Here is a 20,205-nt window from a genome sequence, read left to right as displayed (position 1 = left end):
GTCTGTGGTATGAGACTATTAATGGAGAAGGTACTATAACATTTCTTAGCACTACACAAAACCATAGTCAGGACAAAGCTGTGCTGAGTGAACAAGGTTGGAATTTATGAAACTCTCTGATAGGAATCAGAGCCCCCTTCCTCTGGCTGCCTCCCCATCATTTACTGGGTGTGCATGCTAAGTCACTTCGGTCACACCCACTCCTTGCGACCCCATGGACTGTAGTCCACCAGGTCCCTCTGTCCTCAGGATTCTCCTGGCAAGAATACTGGAGTGGGTTGCCCTGTTCTCCTTCAGGGGATCTTCCTGACTCAGGGATCAAACCAGGGTCTGCATTGCAGGTGGATTCTCTACCGCTGAGCTTCCATTCCAGGGAAGCCCCTCATTTTCTGTGACTCAAACTTAAATCCAGGCCCATGTGATACTTGTGCCTACTGTTGGGAGACAGTGCCTGCTAAATTCATTTGCCCCCCTTCAGATGCTGCTAATCTAAGACAGCTTTTGTCAAGGGACAGCTGTGGCCATGCCCCTCTCAGTGCAATTCAGCAGATCAAGTTTTCAACTGTCTGCCCAGAGACTCTCTTTGGTTACACAACAAAGGACCTCCACCTGCAGACAAGAATGCTCTTGTCATATTCTGGGCACTTGTTCAGATCAAACTGCTGCTTGCTGGCCATCAGGGCATTGAAGACCCAGAGAGTATGGCTCCCTGTTTCTTTTTGCCCTAAAGCAGATCAGGAATGTGCCCTTTTTTCTTTCTCACATTCTCCTCTGCCCATCATGTCTCAAAAGAAAGTCCTGGAGTCACAGCTTTCATCTCTGTCCTCTCCATAGCCCATGAGTCAAATTTCCCATCACTTTGGTTGAATTTGTAGCCAGTGCAGTCTCCCTCAGGCAGAGAAACCCCACCATGTTGCTAAGAATTTTGCTCTTTCATGCCCATCAGAATTTAGATCTCGTGGTTAAGTGTAGACCAAACAGCTTCATCCTGGTATAACAGCAATTAAAGACATTCTCTAATTCAGCCAAAAGAGTCACAGGGATTAACTGAATCTCCACTCTGAATACTGAACTACCTACACTTTATTGTGTATGCTTGATATATGAGAAACTATAAAGGGCACATAGAGGAACAGACCATAACCCTGAATAGGTGTGTCTGATGAGACAGTTTTTGATGTGTTTAGATTATTTTCCTTTGTAAATTCATGATGCTTTTGCATGTGTCTGTTGCATGCTTTTGCTAAGTCTCTTCATTCATGTCTGACTCTTTGTGACCTCATGGACTATAGCCTACCAGACTCCTCTGTCCGTGTGATTCTCCAGGCAAGAATACTGGAGTGGGTTGCCATATCCTTTTCCAGGGGATCTTCCCCACCCAGGGATCAAACCCATGTCTCTTATGTCTCCTGCTTTGGCAGCAGATCTTTACCATTAGTGCCACCTGGGAAACCTCATGGTGCTCTTATTGTGCTACTTATTGCTTTAGGGACTTGTACTCTTGCTAAAAATGCAGACCTTAAACACTGTTTCTCTCAGGTTATTTCTGGGGAGGTTTTGCTTCTTTCACTGTGCTTTGTAGAGTGCTGGCTGTAAAGGCAGGGTGTACAATGTCCTTTCCCCCCCCCCCTACTCCCTCCCTCTCTCACCCCATGGTTCTTTCCTCTCTCTCTCCCTGAGACAAATGTTTTGCAATTGTGTTATCTATACTATGATAGCTACCCTCTGATAGTCTGATGTAGGTCAAGAGCCTGATAGCCAGAGGAGATCATCTTTTTTTGTTGTTGTTGTTAAAATTTCTGAACCTTTCAAGGTAGGTGAATGAGGAGGAAGCAGAATTGAAAGCCTGGAAAGTCATTACTTGAACAGTCCTGCCCTGCAAGAGCTTTGTGACGAGTAGGCTGTAGGTGTTCAAGACTATGTCTTTCTCAGGTGTGTCCCCCAGTGGCCTTCTCAGGGGTGCCCTCTAAGGGATCATACCAACACACCAACAGCGACTTCCTCCAGCTACTGCTGCCCACCCTCTTTTTTTTTTTTTTTTTAAGGAGGTTGCCTCAAAGTCAGTCTGTCTGTGGGAAACCATGATCTTTCCTGACTATTTTCTTTTGTGAGATTTCACATGGCTCCCTGCCAGCTCTCTCTCCTGTTTGGATTGTTGAGAGACTCTCATGCATTCTTTGTCTAACAAAGCAGTGACTCCCTTTCCTTCCCGAGCTGTGCACTGGCCATCCCTTGTCCTCTGACCTCCCTGGATGAGTCAAACACCGAGTACTCTCCTTACTGCAGGCAACTCAGGATTTTTACTTGCAGTTTCTTCTCTTTAACACTTAGATACAGGGCTGGACCACAGCAGAAGCTGAGTGAGACATATGATGGGTCCAGAATCTCTTCCTTTCAGTCTGGAATAAATATCATTGAACTAAGAGTTTCTTCTCTCCTCTTTTCCTGAGACTGTACTTCCCCAAGCAGGCCACTCCTGAGACCCTTTATACATGCAAAACAAGGATAATAATAGTTCCTACCTCATAGGGCTGTGCGAAGGTTAAATGAGTTAATGTGTTTGAAGCACTTACAACAGATGCTTGCACATAGTAATTGCAGTGTAAGTATCTGTTATTATCACAATTACAGTACCATGAGGATGAACCTCTAGTTCTGTGAGGCAGAGGCAGAGGCAGAGGCATGGAGGTGGAGGTGGGAAAAGCAAGGACTAGTTTTGAACAGGAAGGAGACGGGATTCAGACTAGGTGACCTAAGTACACTAGGTTTATTAATTGATAGGAGGTAGCTAATTAAAAACAATCTTGTTGAAATGTCTTTGATCTCAGCTTCATGAAGAGGAAATATTGAACAACCAGACAGCAAAATATTAAAATTATGCATCTGGCTAGATTGGAATAAACAGCTGATGGTACTCAGTAAACTAGATGCACTTTTAAAATCCCAGTTTAGGCCTCAACAGTATCCAAATGATTGGCTGAGATTTCAAAAGGACTCTGGAGCCTAATAGAAATCAAGATGCGAACTTATGAACCCACAGGCAGTCAGTATCTACCTGTCAGCAGTTGAGTTTTAGACCTTGAACAGATTTTGCATTCTGTCTTTAGGCTTCTGAAAGGTGCTGAGTATGCAGACCCAAGCCAAGCACAGTAATTGAACAAAAAATTCCTCTCCTGTTTTAGGAGTCCTATGTTTTCCAGATTTTATAAGATGAGCCCATTATTTACAATCAGATAAAAAGACCCCCTCCCACCAGAACTAATCAGCACTGTGATCGCTGTCCACCCGCTTTAATCATTCTTTCTGCTTCCTTGACTGCCTGAGGTCTCTCCAGTTTCTGCTGGCCTCCCTGTCTGCCAGCTTCAGGAAGCTTGCTGATCAGACCAGCCTTCCTCTGCATTGCAGCCCGCCGGCTGTATCTCCTCTCTCCCTCCCAACAGCTACATGTAAAACAAGGGGTGTTCTGCAGGTTTTAATTTAGCCACATTGATTCTATTGATATCTTGTCAGATACCCTGAAGCCCATGGCCTCATCGGCCACACAGGACAGATCAGAGATGAACCCTCTGGTCTTTTGACCCTGATTATTCTTCATTTCTATTCTGACTTTCTCTTGGCATTATAGGATTATGTTTGAAGGAAAGCCTGAGGGAGGTGGAAGGAAGGAAACCAGGCCTAGGATGTCAGTGCTCACAAAGCAAAGATAGAAGAGCTGCTAATTGGGACCTCTCAGCGCAGGCATCTTCCTTTCACAAAGTCAGTGTGGACTATCCATAGTCTCCCAGGACTCCCAGCTGAGGGCTGGTATAGACAAGTGAGAGCTGCCTGGGCAGTTTCTCATCAAGGTCTCCTTTGCACAGTCATTGCACCTTCCTCAGGGGCACCTCCCACTGCTTTTAGGGGTTTCACATGCTAAATATTTATTAGGCAGACAAAGGAACAGCTGTTGGAGCCTAAGGTTGGAGAATAGAAGGTGGCCTAGGGGTGCAGCTGCGGGGAGGGCTCTTGCTTGGCAAATGCTTGACCAGGTTTATTTGGTCTTTTTTTTTGGTTGGGGGGGGGGGTATTTGTTGACCTTACTGAAAATATCAGGAGATGACCTGTGTGTGTGTGCTAAGTCATTTCAGTCATGTCTGACTCTTTGTGATCCCACGGACTGTTGCCCACCATGCTCCTCTGTCCATGGGATTTCCCAGGCAAGAATACTGGAGTGGGCTGCCATGCCCTCTTCCAGGGGATCATCTCAATGCAGGGATCAAACCCTTTTCTCCTGCGTCTCCTGCACTGCAAGCAGATTCTTAACTGCTGAGCCCCTGGCCTCAGGAGATGATATGTGCCCTGATTGCACCTTTGGAGTACTTTTTGACAATTCTAATAATCTATCGGTTTTCAAAATTCAAGTCTTAGCATTGGAAATTCCTCTAATATTTGAGTCTGGTTTTTACATGAAGGTGGCTTGAGATTGAAGAGTCTATGAATAATATATGCAATTTGTAACCATCTGTGGAGCTGAAAATGAAATAGATTGTGTGTGTAAAATCTCTGTATTTGCATCCTCTATTTGGAATTTAGAGTTTTAAGTGAAAGCTGGTGCCTTTATCTGACTTGTCAATGTTATAGATGATACTGCATATTTATAAAGATATTTGCATATCTTTTATCAGACAGATGCTCTTAGATGATTTAGTGTTCCAGCTCATATTTGGAAAATAAATTAATACATGAAATGAAGATGAAAAGCTCAGGGGATTTGACTCACTCTTAGTCCTATGTTCCTCTTGCATTGGGAAGTGTGACCTTTTGAGGACAATGCTGGATGCAGGCAAATTAATGAAATAGGAGCCTTCCTAACCTCTGATTTTTTGTTAACAAAAGCTCTCTCTCTCTTTTGTTATCACCCACCTGCAGCCCACAGCGGATCCTAATCTTCAGAGGTTTATTTTGGGCTCCGTAGTTCATTGGTTATTTAAAATGGACTTCCTTCCTACTGAGCTTTAAATAGAGTCTATAAAAAAACCTAAAGCATCCAAGATTAAAAAATTGGAGTTCCTTAAGAATAGTAAGCCTTGGCCTGAAAGTATGAGGGTTCGTTTCATCTCCCTTGAAGGGCTTTCCATCCCTATGATACTGTACTGCCTCTGTCCTCTAATGATGGAATTTTAGGCAAGAGCTCAGAAGAGGGAAGAGACTGTGGGTTAGAGAAGCTTACTCACCTCCTGGGGGATGGCCCTCTTTGTGACTTCACCTGGAAGAATAATGTTGTAGAGCAAAGCCTACTTGGAACAGGCAGAACTCTGTTCTTAATCTGGCTCTGCAACTTGCTAAGCTGTGTGATCTTGGCAAAGTATTTAATATCTCTGAGTTCCAATTGTGCATTTTGTAAAGTGGAAATATATGGAAGAATTTGAAATTTAAGTATAACATTCCTGGTTTATAGTGGAAACAAAAGTGATATTTCTGAGTATTAATACCTCACACTCACCTTCTTCTTTTTGGGAATGAGGAAAACTCAAAAGAGGATAGTTTAAGTTATACATACAAGTGTTTATACAGAGGATGGCTTCTGATTAAAAAAAAAAAACTGGTCTAATTAAGATAAGTAGTGATTTTTGCATTATCAAACAATTGTTTGCATTGAGTTTGGGTTTTCCAAATGACTTTTAAACTGAAGACAGAGTCTTGTTTCATTAAGTTTTCACACTTGGTTGCCTAACATGCCCATCTGGAGGACTCATTTTGGGAGCTAGAACACAAATTTGAAGCAACTAATTCAACAATCATAAGGGGTCTAGAATTTTTTCCCCACTTGCAAGATAACAGGTTGCTCTACCACCCTTTCATGGGCCCTGGTGGAAGACATGAGACAAAGGGTCTCTGTACTCATGGTACAGCAAGCAGCATGAGCTTCATGTTTGTGTCCATTCCCCCTGGCATCAAGTTCTGAAAAGCCCCGGTAGGTGAAGCACAGAGAGTGGTATGCATCATGGCTGAAAACTCCCCAATTTAAGAAACTGTCCATTTTATAATGAGCTGTAAGTAAATCTGTTCAACTTTAACCTCAGAGGCAATTATTATCTTTATTATACTGTTGTTCTTCAGTTGCTAAGTCATGTCTGACACTTTGCAACACCATGGACTGAAGCCTGTCAGGCTTCCCTGTCCTTTGCTATCTCCTGGAGTTTGCTTAAACTCATGTCCATGGAGGCAGTGATGCCATCCAACCATCATCCTCTGTTGCCCCTTTCTCTTCTTGACCTCAATCATTCTTAGCATCAAGGTCTTCCAATGAGTCAGCTTTTCAGATCAGATGGCCAAAGTATTGGAGTTTAGCTTCAGCTTCAGCATCAGTAAGTCCAATGAATATTCAGGGTTGATTTCCTTTAGGAGAGACTGGTTTGATCTTCTTGTTGTCCAAGGGACTCTTAAGAGTCTTCTCCAGCATCACAATTGAAAGCCATCAGTTCTTCGGTGCTCAACCTTCTTTTTGATTCAAGTCTCACATCCATACATGATGGCTGGAAGAACCATAACTTTGGACAGACAGACCTTTTTCAGCAAAGTAATGTCTCTTCTTTTTAATACACTGTCTGGGTTTGTCATAGCTTTCCTTCCAAGGAGAAAAAGCATCTTTTAATTTCATGGCTGCAGTCACCATCTGCAGTGGTTTTGAAGCACAAGAAAATAAAGTCTGTCACTGTTTCCATTGTTTTCGCATCTATATACCGTGAAATGATGGGACCAGATGCCATGATCTTCGTTTTCTGAATGTCGAGTTTTAAGCCAGCTTTTTCACTTTACTCTTTCACTGTCATAAAGTGGCTCTCTAGTTCCTCTTCACTTTGGGCCATTAGAGTGGTATCATCTACATATGTAAGGCTGTTGATATTTCTCTTGGTTATTTTTATTTCAGCTTGTGATTCATCCAGCCAGCATTTCACATGATGTACCTTGCATATAGTTCCTGGTGACTTCCCTGGTGGCTCAGATGGTAAAGCGTCTGTCTACAGTGTAGGAGACCTGGGTTCGATCCCTGGGTTGGGACGATCCCTTGGAGAAGGAAATGGCAATCCACTCCAGTACCATTGCCTGGAAAATCCCCTGGACAAAGGAGCCTGGTAGGCTACAGTCCATGGGGTCGCCAAGAGTCAGACATGACTGAGTGACTTCACCTTGCATATAAATTAAATAAGCAGGTTGACAATATACAGTCTTGACATAGTCCTTTCTCAATTTTGAACCAGCTCATTTTTCCATGTCTGGTTCTAACTGTTACTTCTAACCTGTATACAATTTTCCCAGGAAACCAGGTCAGGTAGTCTTAAATTTGCAACTCTTTAAGAATTTTTCAGAGTTTGTTTTGATCCACACTAAGGCTTTAGAATAGTCAATGAAACAGAAGTAGATTTTTTTTTGTAATTTCCTCGCTTTTTGTATTATCCAACAGATGTTCGCAATTTGATTTCTGGTTCCTCTGCCTTTTCTAAATCCAGCTTGAATATCTGGAAGTTCATGGTTCATGTACTGTTGAAGCCTAGCCTGAAGGATTTTGAGCATTACTTTGCTAGCATGTGAAATGAGCACAATTGCGCAATAGTTTGAACATTCTTTGACATTGCCTTTCTTTGGGATTGGAATGAAAACGGACTTTTTTGCAGTCCTGTGACCACTGATGAGTTTTCCAAGTTTGCTGGTATAGTAAATGCAGCACTTTAACAACATCATCTTTTAGGATTTGAAATAGCTTAGCTGGAATTCCATCACTTCCACTAGCTTTGTTTGTAGTGATGCTTCCTAAGGCCCACTTGACTTCACACTTCAGGATATCTGGCTCTAGGTGAGTGACCACAGCATCATGATTATCTGTCATTAAGAATTTTTTTTGTAAAGTTTTTCTGTGTATTCTTGCCACCTCTCTTAATCTCTTCTGTTTCTGTTAGGGCTTTATTATACTGGCAGAAAACAAACCTATCTTTACTTCTGGAGGAATAGAGCATCTAAGGCTATTTGCTACATAAATATCCTTAAAAAGATAGCCCAGGAATAAGGGTGAGAGGACACATTAGAAGTATGGAGTTGACAGAATTCTATGCATAAGAAGAACAACAAGGATTTACTGTGTAGCACAGGGATTTATACCCAATATCTTGTACTTACTTATAATGAAATGTTCTCTGTAAGAAAATGCAATCACTATAGCATACACATGAAGTGACAAATAGATTCAAGGGGTTAGATTTGATGGAGTGCCTGAAGAACTATGGACACAGGTTCATGACATTGTACAGATGGTAGTGATCAAGACCATCCCCAAGAAAAAGAAATGGATAAAGACAAAATGGCTGTCTGAGGAGGCCTTACAAATAACTGAGAAAAGAAGAGAAGCTAAAGGCAAAGGAGAAAAGGAAAGATATACCCATCTGAACGCAGAGTTTCAAAGAATAGCAAGCCTTCCTCAGTGACCAATACAAAGATAGCAGAAAACAATAGAATGTGAAAGACTAGAGATATCTTCAAGAAAAATAGAGATACAAAGGGACTATTTCATGCAAAGGGCACAATAAAGGACAGAAATGGTATGGACCTAAAAGAAGCAGAAGATATTGAGAATACACAGAAGCACTAAAAATCACAAACTGATGTGATCACTCACCTAGAGCCAAACATCCTAGAATGCTAAGTGAATTGAGCCTTAGTAAGTATCTTTACAAACAAAGCTATTAGAGGTGATGGAATTCCAGCTGAGCTATTTCAAGTCCTAAAAGATGATGCTGTTAAAATGGTGCACTCAATATGCCAGCAAATTTGGAAAACTCAGCAGTAGCCACAGGACTGGAAAAGGTCAGTTTTCATTCCAATCCCAAAGAAAGGCAATGCCAAAGACTGTTCAAACTACTGCACAATTGCACTCATCTCATGCTAGCAAAGTAATGCTCAAAATTTTCCATGCAAGGCTTCAACAGTACATGAACTGAGAACTTCTAGATGTTCAAACTGGATTTAGAAATGGCAGAGAAACCAGAGATCAAACTACCAACATCTGCTGGATCTTGGAAAAAATGAGAGTTCCAGAAAAACATCTACTTCCGCTTTATTGACTGTGCCAAAGCCTTTGATGTGTGGATCACAACAAACTGTGGACAATTCTGAAAGAGATGGGAATACTAGACCACCTGACCTGCCTCCTAAGAAATCTATATACAGGTCAAGAAGCAACAGTTAGAACTGGATATGGAAAAACAGACTGGTTCCAAATAGGAAATGGAGTATGTCAAGGCTGTATATTGTCACTTTGCTGATTTAATTTATATGCAGAGTACATCATGCAAAATGCTGGGCTTGATGAAACACAACCTGGAATCAAGATTGCTGGGAGAAATATCAATAACCTCAGATATGCAAATGCTACCACCCTTATGGCAGAAACTGAAGAAGAACTAAAGAGCCTCTTGATGAAAGTGAAAGAAGAGAGTGAAAATGTCACGATAAATCTCAACATTCAGAAAACGAAGATCGTGGCATCTGGTCCCATCACTTCATGGCAAATAGATGGGGAAACAATAGAAACAGTGACAGATTTTACTTTCTTGGGCTCCAAAATCACTGTAGATGGTGACTGCAGCCATGAAATTAAGACACTTGCTCCTTGGAAGAAAAGCTATGACCCACCTAGACAGGATATTAAAGATCAAAGACATGACTTTGCTGACAAAGGCACATCTAGTCAAAGCTATGGTTTCTCCAGTAGTCATGTATGGATATGTGAATGTGAAAGTCACTTAGTCGTGTCTGTATCTTTGTGACCCCATGAACTATACAGTCCATGGAATTCTCCAGGCCAGAATCCTGGAGTGGGTAACCATTCCCTTCTCCAGGTGATATTCCCAACCCAAGGATCAAACCCAGGTCTTGTGCATTGCAGGCAGATTCTTTACCATCTGAGTCACAAGGAAAGTCCAAGGAAACGGGAGTGGGTAACTTATCCCTTCTCCAGGGGATATTTCTGACCCACGAATTGAACCAGGGTCTCCTGCAATGCAGGTGGATTCTTTACCAACTGAGCTATGAGGGAAGTGTATGGATATGAGAGTTGGACCATAAAGAAAGGTGTGTGTCAAAGAATTGATGCTTTTGCCCTGTGGTATTGAGAAGAGTCTGAGAGTCCCTTGGACTGCAAAAAGATCGTCAGTTAATCCTAAAGGAAATCAGTCTGGAATATCCACTGGAACGAGTGAAGCTGAAGCTCCAATACTTTGGCTACCTGATGTGAACTGACTCATTGGAAAAGACCCTGATGCTGGGAAAGATTGAAGTCAGGAGGAGAAGGGGGCGACAGAGGATGAGATGGTTGGACGTCATCACTGACTCGATGGACATGAGTTTGAACAAGCTCCAGGAGTTGATGATGGACAGGGAAGCCTAGAGTGCTGCAGTCCATGGGGTCGCAAAGAGCTGGACATGACTGAGCAACTGAGCTGAACTAAACTGAACTGAACACAGCAGTGTACATTAGTTATATTTCAATTAAAAGAAAAAAGATAGTCTAGAACAAAGAGAGTCAATGCTTCTGCTTACAAGATATGCACAAACAAGAAAGACTCAGAGAGTTGTCTCCCCAAAATTTCATAGATCCTCACTCCTGATTCCACACGTAATAGTGTCCGCTAAGAGCACTAAGCACTGCTTAATGTTTTGTGATGGGTCAAGGGATTACTTACAGTCAGAGTGTCATCCACAGCATCCTCCAGAGTTTCTCTTCTTTGAGAACACCGATATGTTTCTGCACTGAGCTCTTTCTCCTTTAATCAGCAAACTTACAACACTATATTTTGGTAATTCCCTAAATATTTAAATATTTGTTATTGAGCACTTCCTATGTCCCATCCCTTGCTGATGCTTCTCATTAGTTACTGAAGATGTTTATCTCAGATTGGGACTTGAACCCAGACAGAATCCACGTTTTTCCAGCTGAGATCACAGACCTGGTTTTAGGACCTAATGAAACTCAGGTTCTTGTCTCAATGCAGAAAAAATTCAATGTAGAAAGAATTCAATGCAGAAAGATCTCAGTGCAGAAACAGTTCAAAGAAAGAGACAAAGTGATAGGTAAGATGCAGATTTATTCAGAGCAACACACTCCACAGACAGAATGTGGTCCATTGCAGAGGGTGAATGTGGTCTTGAAATGTGGTGTGTTTAGTATTTATTGGCTGGGTGATATTATAGGCTAATGAGTGGGAGGATTATTCCAATCATTTTGGGGAAGATTTTAGGAACTGGGCCACTGCCCACTTTTTGGTCTTTGATGGTTGGCCTTGGAACTGCCTTGGTGCCTCTGGGTGTGTCATTTTCAGTTCAGTTCAATCACTCAGTTGTGTCCAACTCCTTGTGACCCCATGAATCGCAGCACACCAGGCCTCCCTGCCCATCACCATCTCCCGGAGTTCACTCAGACTCACATCCATTGAGTCAGTGATGCCATCCAGCCATCTCATCCTGGGTCGTCCCCTTCTCCTCCTGCCCCCAATCTCTCCCAGCAGCAGAGTCTTTTCCAATGAGTCAACTCTTCGCATGAGGTGTCCAAAGTACTGGAGCTTCAGCTTTAGCATCATTCCTTCCAAAGAAATCCCAGGGTTGATCTCCTTCAGAATGGACTGGTTGGATCTCCTTGCAGTCCAAGGGACTCTCAAGAGTCTTCTCCAACACCACAGTTCAAACGCATTTTACAACGAGGGTATACTGAGGATCAAGGTCTAGTTGAAGCTGATTTGTCTGCCATCTTGGACCCATTTGATTCTGATCATTTTATGTTGTGTCCTCAGGCTATGTTATTCTTTTAAAGGTTGTGCCCTGCCCTCTTCCCTCTTGTTTTATTACTGCTGTTATCTCCATTCCACAGATGAGGTAGGCCCTGGGGTTAGAGCAGTTTAGCCAGTCACTTGGGTGAATGGCGTCAGGGATTGGACTGAAAGATCTGATTTTTTGTAATCTCATTTAAAAAACAAGGACTTCCTTGGCACTCCAGTGGTTGAGACTTTGCCTTCCATTGCAGGCGATGTAAATTCTGTCCCTGGTCAGGGAGCTAAATCTCATACGCCTCCTTTCCAAAAACCAAAACACAAAGCAGAAACAATATTATAACAAATTCAATTGATGTTGTGGGGAGGGAGGTGGGAGGGGGGGTTCATGTTTGGGAACGCATGTAAGAATTAAAGATTTTAAAATTTAAAAAATAAAAACTAAAAAAAAAAAATGGCCTGCATTTAAAAAAATATTATGAGAATTTTAAATTCTTAAAAATTAAGATAAAAGGAAAATGTGAAGTTCTTTCTTACTGAAAGATACTTGGAGAGGGGAGGAATAGGTGTAGATAGAGTAGAGAATTAGAAGCAGGAACAGAAAAAATGGGGGAAAAATTCTCTTCACATTTTAGTTGCCATTTACGTCACAGTATATACAAACAGTGCTTGGAGAAAGCTATAAAATAATTAATAGTGCATGGGAGGAACATTTAAATTACAATTGTCTACATTTAAGAAACATTTTGTATATCTGTTCAAGGCTTCCAGATATAGTTTTGTGTATGAATGCGAGAGGAAGAAACAAAGAAGGCCCAGAGGCAAGAAAAAGCAATTAGTGGGCCTCAGACAGGGCACATCAAGGGAGGCAGAGGTTCTGACCTGACCTTGTCACCAAGCTAGGTGAAGTCTGAAACGGCTTCAGGCTGTTTTCTCACTGAAAATAGGGTCTCCCTTCATGGCCTTCTCTGAGACTTGCCCGTGCTTACACTGGAACTTGGGCCTTAATTTTCCTTCGTAAAATGGCGTATGTGGCCCACATTCAGTACACAAGTTATTGGACTGTAACCAGTCAGTTCATTAGTTTTCAGATGCATTGATTAGGTTAATATGTGCCACAGTCCTAGATTGGGAGAATACTAGTAGGCTTCAGCCAAACTTAGCTAAATTCATGGTACCTTGAGGATTCTGCTGCTAGAATTAGGACAAAAATTAACTTTCATCTTTCAAGTGAAGTTATGAACTAGTAATAAGGACCTCGAGGCTTTGCACTGCTTTGTATTTTTTAACCCTGTAGCTCAGAGGGTATATAGAGTAGCACTGTTCCCCAGTTTTATGCGTGAGATAGCTGTGTGAGTGTGTGTGTGTGTGTGTGTGTGTGTGCACGCGCGCGCACTGTTGCTTCAGTCGTGTAACTCTTTGCCATACTATGGACCTGCCAGGCTCCTCTGTCCATGGGGTTCTCCAGGCAAGAACACTGAAGTGGGTTGCCATGCCCTCCTCCAGGGTATCTCCGACTCAGGGATTCAAATGGCATCTCTTATGTCTCCTGCATTGGTAGGCTGGTCCTTTACTATTAGTGCCACCTGGGAATGCAGAGTTAAATGTCTACTGAAACCTTGCAGGCAATTGCTGGTAAAACTGAACTGAAAAACAAAGTCTTTCCACTAGATGGCGCTGCCCACTAAACTAGAGGCGTGGGGTTGCGCTGCCTGCTAGTCAGAGCTTGTTTTTCAGGAAGAGTTTCTCTCCTCATCCCTTAAAAACAGAAAGAAGAAAGCCTCGTTAGAAGTTCTATTGTCTTCCTTAACTTCTCTCTGCTCAGCCATAATTTAGGGTGGCTAGTATCCAGGTGCAGATCTGAACACAGTATTTCTGGAATATCTGTGCTTCCTGTAGAGGACTGGCAGTTTGGAGGCCACATTTAAAAACCAAATTTTGAAGATTATTTTTTAAAATGAATATTATTATTATTTTTAAACACTTTGGTTTATATGATTAAAATTGAGATGATATAAAGAAATAAATCTGATATTCCCGACAAAACATGGACCTAGAAACAAGGATAAACAATTGAAAATAATACTGCTGGAAGAAAAATCATTCCCTTTGGTTTAAGCTTTGGTATAAATCTGCTTCCCTGGTGGCTCAGTGGTGAAGAATCCTCCTGTCAAAACAGGAGACTCCGGTTCAATCCCCAGGTTGGGAAGATCCCCTGGAGAAGGAAATGGCAACCCATTCCAGTATTCTTGCTTGGGAAATCCCATAGACAGAGGAGCCTGGCCAGCTACAGTCCATAGAGTTGCAAAAGATTCAGAAAGGACTTAGTGACTAAGCAGAAACAAAAATAACTCAGAATAAGTCACAAAGAAAAATACTATTTTAATACTTCATTGTCTCTCATTTATGAATATCCAAGAAAAAATATAATAGTATGTGGAAATCCATTTTCTTTTGTTCATTTAATATGATCTTTCTGGTCCATTTTTTTTTTAAGCTATTAAGGTTATGTGGTGGTTTAGTTGCTAAGTTGTATCCAACTCTTGAGATACCATGGACTGTAATGTGGCCTGCCAAGCTCCTCTGTCCGTGGGATTCTCCAGGCAAGAATATTGGAGTGGGCTGTGATTTCCTTCTCCAGGGGATCTTCCTGACCCAGGGATCGAACCTGGGTCTCTTGCATTGGAAGGAGATTCTTTCCTAACTTAGCCATCAGGGAAGCCTGCTAAGTTTATAAATATAAACCAAATATTGGTGTGTTCTTGGGTTTAGTCTTGGATACTGCATTGCTATCTCTTTGCTGATAGTTTGGATGATAAATGCTTTTGGCCTGGTTACTGTTGAGACTTTTTTTAAAAAAGAATCTTTTTTTTTTTTAAATATTTAATAGGCAACTTTTTAAAGGAGTTTTAGTTTTACAGAAAATTTGCATAGAAAGTACAAGAGGGGTCCTTTGATTCCTTCTTCCCCCATTTCCCCTATTATTATCATCTTGTATTATTGTGGTATAATTGTTAAAATTGAAGAACAATATTGATACATACTATTCTTAATTAAAGTCCATAAGCTAATTAGGGTTCTCTAGTTCTTTTGTTGTATAATTCTATAGATTTTCACAAATGTATAGTGCTATGCATCCACCATTATAGCATCATACAGAATAATTTTACCACCCTTATTCCATGCTCTGGTAAAAAAAGCACAATTTAAGAGAATGTTATGAGATCTAATTGGCTTTATTAGATGATCCATGAATCAGGCAGCCTTCCATCTAGCAACTAAAAAAGTGTTCAGAAGTGTTGCAAAAAGTACAAGGTTTTTATAGGAAGAGGTGGAACATCGAAGCTGTTACAAAAGAAAAGAGAGGATTATCTTTGGGGTGAGATGTCTTTTTTCTGGGAAGGGAATGGCACAGGGTTTATCACTCCTCTTATTCCTCTGGGCAGGCAGGAGGGGATGGAGGTGGTAGAGAGGTCCCATTTAACAGCTTACCTCATTGGTGCTGACCAGAAAATTCCAAACAGGCTGATTAAGATCACGTTTCTGGGGAAGGTTGAAACTGCAATTAAGTTAGATATTAAATCTGTGTTTGATATCTTGGGCATTAGACAATTGATGCAATTTTGGGCCAGTGGTTTTCTTTTTAACTGGTCCATCTATTCATTCCTCTCTTTCTCAGCCATCAGCCTGTGGCAATGACTCATTATTTTTTCCTGTCCTTATGGGTTTTGCTTTTTTCCAGAATGTCATATAATTGGGACCATAGAGTACTTAGCCTTTATAGACCGACTTCTCTTCCTTAGTAATATACATTTAAAATTCCTCCATGTCTTTTTGTGGCTGGTAGCTCTTTTATTTTGTAATTACTGAATAATAATTCATGGATGTACCAGTTTGTTTATCCATTCACCAATTGAAATAACATCTTCATTGCTTCCAATTTTTGGCAACTATGAATAAAGCTACTGTAATCATTTGTGTGCAAGTCTGTGTCAGGACATAAGTTTCCAAGTCATTTGGTGAATACCTAGGAGCACAATTATTGGATCCCATGGTTATGAACGATTAGCTCTGGGAGACAATGCCAGCCTGTTCTCCAAAGTGGCTGTGCCATTTTACATTCCCACCAGCATTCCCACATCCTTGTAAGAAAGCCATTCTAATATTGGTGTTCAGTTCAGTTCAGTTCAGTCACTCAGTCGTGTCAGACTCTTTGTGACCCCATGAATCACAGCACACCAGGCCTCCTTGTCCATCACCAACTCCTGGAGTTCACTCAGATTCCCACGTCCATAGAGTCAGTGATGCCATCCAGCCATCTCATCCTCTGTCATCCCCTTCTCCTCCTGCTCCCAATCCCTCCCAGCAGCAGAGTCTTTTCCAATGAGTCAACTCTTCGCATGAGGTGGCCAAAGCACTGGAGTTTCAGCTTTAGCATCATTCCCTCCAAAGAAATCCCAGGGCTGATCTCCTTCAGAATGGACTGGTTGGATCTCCTTGCAGTCCAAGGGACTCTCAAGAGTCTTCTCCAACACCACAGTTCAAAAGCATCAATTCTTCAGCGCTCAGCTGTTTTTACAGACCAACTCTCACATCCATACCTGACCACTGGAAAAACCATAGCGTTGACTAGATGGACCTTTGTTGGCAAAGTAATGTCTCTGCTTTTGAATATACTATCTAGGTTGGTCATAACTTTTCTTCCAAGGAGTAAGCGTCTTTTAATTTCATGGCTGCAATCACCATCTGCAGTGATTTTGGAGCCCCCCAAAATAAAGTCTGACACTGTTTCCACTGTTTCCCCATCTATTTCCCATGAAGTGATGGGACTAGATGCCATGATCTTTGTTTTCGGAATGTTGAGCTTTAAGCCAACTTTTTCACTCTCCTCTTTCACATTCATCAAGAGACTCTTTAGTTCCTTTTCACTTTTTGCCGTGAGGGTGGTGTCATCTGCATATCTGAGGTTATTGATATTTCTCCCGGCAATCTTGATTCCAGCTGTGCTTCTTATAGTCCAGCGTTCCTCATGATGTACTCTGCATATAAGTTAAATAAGCAGGGTGGTGGTGTTACTGTATCTTATTGTTTGTTAAATTGTTTAAGCTGACTTTTATGATTGGATGCCAGATATTGTGAATTTTATTTTTCAGGGGAGGTGGATATTTTTAATTTCATATTTTTTTCAAACTCTATTTTAGTACACAGTTGAAGTTCTCAGAAATAGTTTGATCCTTTTGGGTGTTATTTTTAAAGTTTGTTAAGAATAGCATTTTGTCTAGGTATGATTATTCCCCACTAATGAAGCAGGACCATTCCAAATGTTTTGCACATTGTGTCCTGAATTATGAGGATTTTCTATCTGGAAACAGGTACCATTCCCAGGCACCTATGACTGCTGGGTTCTGTTCTCTCTTATCTCCTCAGATGGTCTTTCTTTTATGTTCCAATTTCTTTAAAATTACTTATAAGCTGCCCTTCTAAAAAGGCTCCCCTAGTGGCTCAGACAGTAAAGAATCTGCCTGCAATGCAGGAGACCTAGGTTTGATCCCTGGAGTGAGAAGATCCCCTGGAGAAGGGAATGGCAACCCACGCCAGTATTCTTGCCTGGGAAATCCATGATAAGAGGAGCCTGGCGGGCTACAGCATATAGGGTTGAAAAGAGTCAGACACTACCGAGCAACTAACACTTTCACTTTCTATAAATTGTTTCAGGAGGGGGGAAAAATCTGGTTCCTGTTATTCCATCTAGATCAGAAGCAGAAGTCCCCCTTTAAAAGGGGAAAAATCACACAAAAAAGTAAGAAAAGACTGGGGTAGAGGGGTGAGGAAATGATAAAACTAGTTTCAGATGAAGTCAGAGATGTTCATGATAATCTGTGATAAGTACTTATTGCCAAACTATCAAAAGACATATTCCTTCTATACCTACTTTTATTCCAGAATTAATGCTAATGTCAATAAAGCTAAAAGATATCCTTGGCTTTTTCCAGGGGGTCAGTGGAAATAAATCAAGTTTTCTTTCATTTTCACTAAATCTAACTGCTTTTCCTAGGATAAATTCAACTGGTACTGGAATATTTTTAAAGCTAAACTTTTTTTTTCTCCTTTATATAATAATGCTCATAATGCTTAACTTTATTTTCATAGATGTAGATAATGTTATTATTAGAAGGATGTTTAGAAATCAAAAATCTCATTTTACACATGGAGAAAGGAAACTGAGGTGCAGAGAGAATTGACCAGTGCAGGTGAAAGTATTAAATACAATGCAGTCAAATAATCAAGGAAGATATTATTTTTCATATGTCATAGTTCAGGACAGTCAGGCTCAAAGGGCTCAGATGACAGTGTTATATGTAGTGATAGAGCTGGAGTCATTTACGGACAAAGAGTGTAGTGTTTTCATATTTCTAGTCCTTTTCAGAAAATGGAGCTCCTGTTTTCTGATCCTCAAGCCAGGTTTCCTTTTGCAGCAGCCCAGAGGAAATTTATAAGAAGTCAAAGAACCATGCAACTCATATAATTCTGAGAAATGTTGATATAGTGATAGTATGACATAGAAGCTAGGATGTGTTGTGGACACTTCCATCCTATCTCTGAAATATAATTTATCAACAAGGCTTATATAAGAAAGAGAAATACCTTTTATCCCATTGCAACATTTCACAATTCCTTTCCAATTTCACAATTTCACTCTTCAGTACTTTACACCTTGTACTATGTGATCCTAATCCATAAATAGTTGTACTCGATGGTTCCTCATTAGTACAGTGGGTGGATGAAGCTTTTCTAGACCTTTTGGTACAGTTATAGGCATGTAGGTTCTCCCTCTTATGTGCAATATCTGTAGACTTGGCAGGTATTGAAATGCATTGATGCCCTGTAATTTACATCAGCTGTGTTGGGGGCAGAGACAAGGATCAAAGAAAGCATTCCAAAAGAAAATAACTGCTGGTTATAATTAGGTGTCTCTGTTTAATAGATTAAAAGAATATTGGCAGGACGTGAGAAAAACTACTAATTAAGTTGGCTTTGATTCCAGATCCCTGATATTTGAGCAGGAACTTCAGAACTCTCCTAATTCCCACTGTACCCACCACACTCACATTTTAGCCTGGTCAGGTACAATGCTCTCAGAGTAAATGGTTTGGAAAAAAACAGATTGGCCAAAAAAAAAAAAAAAAAAAAACAAAAACTGAACAAAGAAATGATCTTTTAGCAAAAGTTTATTGTTCCTTTGGTTCAAGGATTTAAAATTTCAGTTTTTTGGTAAAATATGCCAACAAACAACATTGCTAAGATCAATTTTTGGAGTTCTTATACCTAGACTTATCCTGGCCATGGGATTTAATCATTGACTCCATATGTGCCTAATTCAGTGTTACTCACATACTAGGGGCTCAGGCCCCATTTGTGGTTGATACATATATTATTGGAGAAGGAAATAGCAATCCACTCCAGTATTCTTGCCTGGAGAATCCGAGGGATGAAGGAGCCTGGTGGGCTGCTGTCTATGGGGTTGCAGAGTCAGACACGACTGAAGCGACTTAGCAGCAGCAGCTTACTTCTCTTTCACCTGTATAATTTATTTACTTTTAAATATTTTTTTTATGTGAACCAGTTTTAGAGGTTTTATTGAGTTTGTTACAATATTGCTGCAGTATATATATATATAATATATATATATTTATTTATTTATTTTTGGGGATTTTTGGCCAAGAGGCATATGGAATCTTTGCTCCCCAACCAGAGATCGAACCCATACCCCCTGCATTGGAAGGTGAAGTCATGGTTACGAGATCACCATGGAAATCCATACCTGTATAACTTAGGTTTAGGCTTTCGCTGTTCTGGTTGGTTGCACACAGTTACAATGGATGTGCTAATCCTTTTCACTGGGAGCCTTCAACTGAATAAAAATGACCAAACCTCAAACTCCTCCACCAACATTTTATACTTTAGCATTTGTTAATCACTTGCTTCTACTAGGTTGATTTTAGAACTGTGCCAGAGAATTGTATAATTCATCTTTGGCCAGACTTGGCTCTAGCTAACAAATAAATCAATAACTCTGTGAGGTTTAGTACCTTAAACCTTTATCTTCTTATGAAAAAATGTGTTTTTTTTCACCATCTCTCCTTCCATTATATGTTTACATACTGTAGTTTCCTCTCATTGAAACAGTGGGAAGGATTTCTCTAAGTTTCATATCTGTACTTTCCAACCCATTTAATTTTGAGACAACCAGGCTGTTTAGTTCTTATAATGATAAAAAAGAATTTATTTGATGGTTTGAAGCCAATTTGTATTGGATTCTTAGTGAAAAATCATCAGTGAAAATACAGGGGGGATTTAATAGATCTGTTCTGAGATGTCCAGTTTATGAAAACTATTTTCATAGAGCATT

Source organism: Ovis aries, chromosome 23 (assembly GCF_016772045.2).
Source record: "Ovis aries strain OAR_USU_Benz2616 breed Rambouillet chromosome 23, ARS-UI_Ramb_v3.0, whole genome shotgun sequence".
Classification (NCBI taxonomy): Eukaryota; Metazoa; Chordata; class Mammalia; order Artiodactyla; family Bovidae; genus Ovis; species Ovis aries.
Note: the sequence above shows the minus strand (reverse complement) of the source record.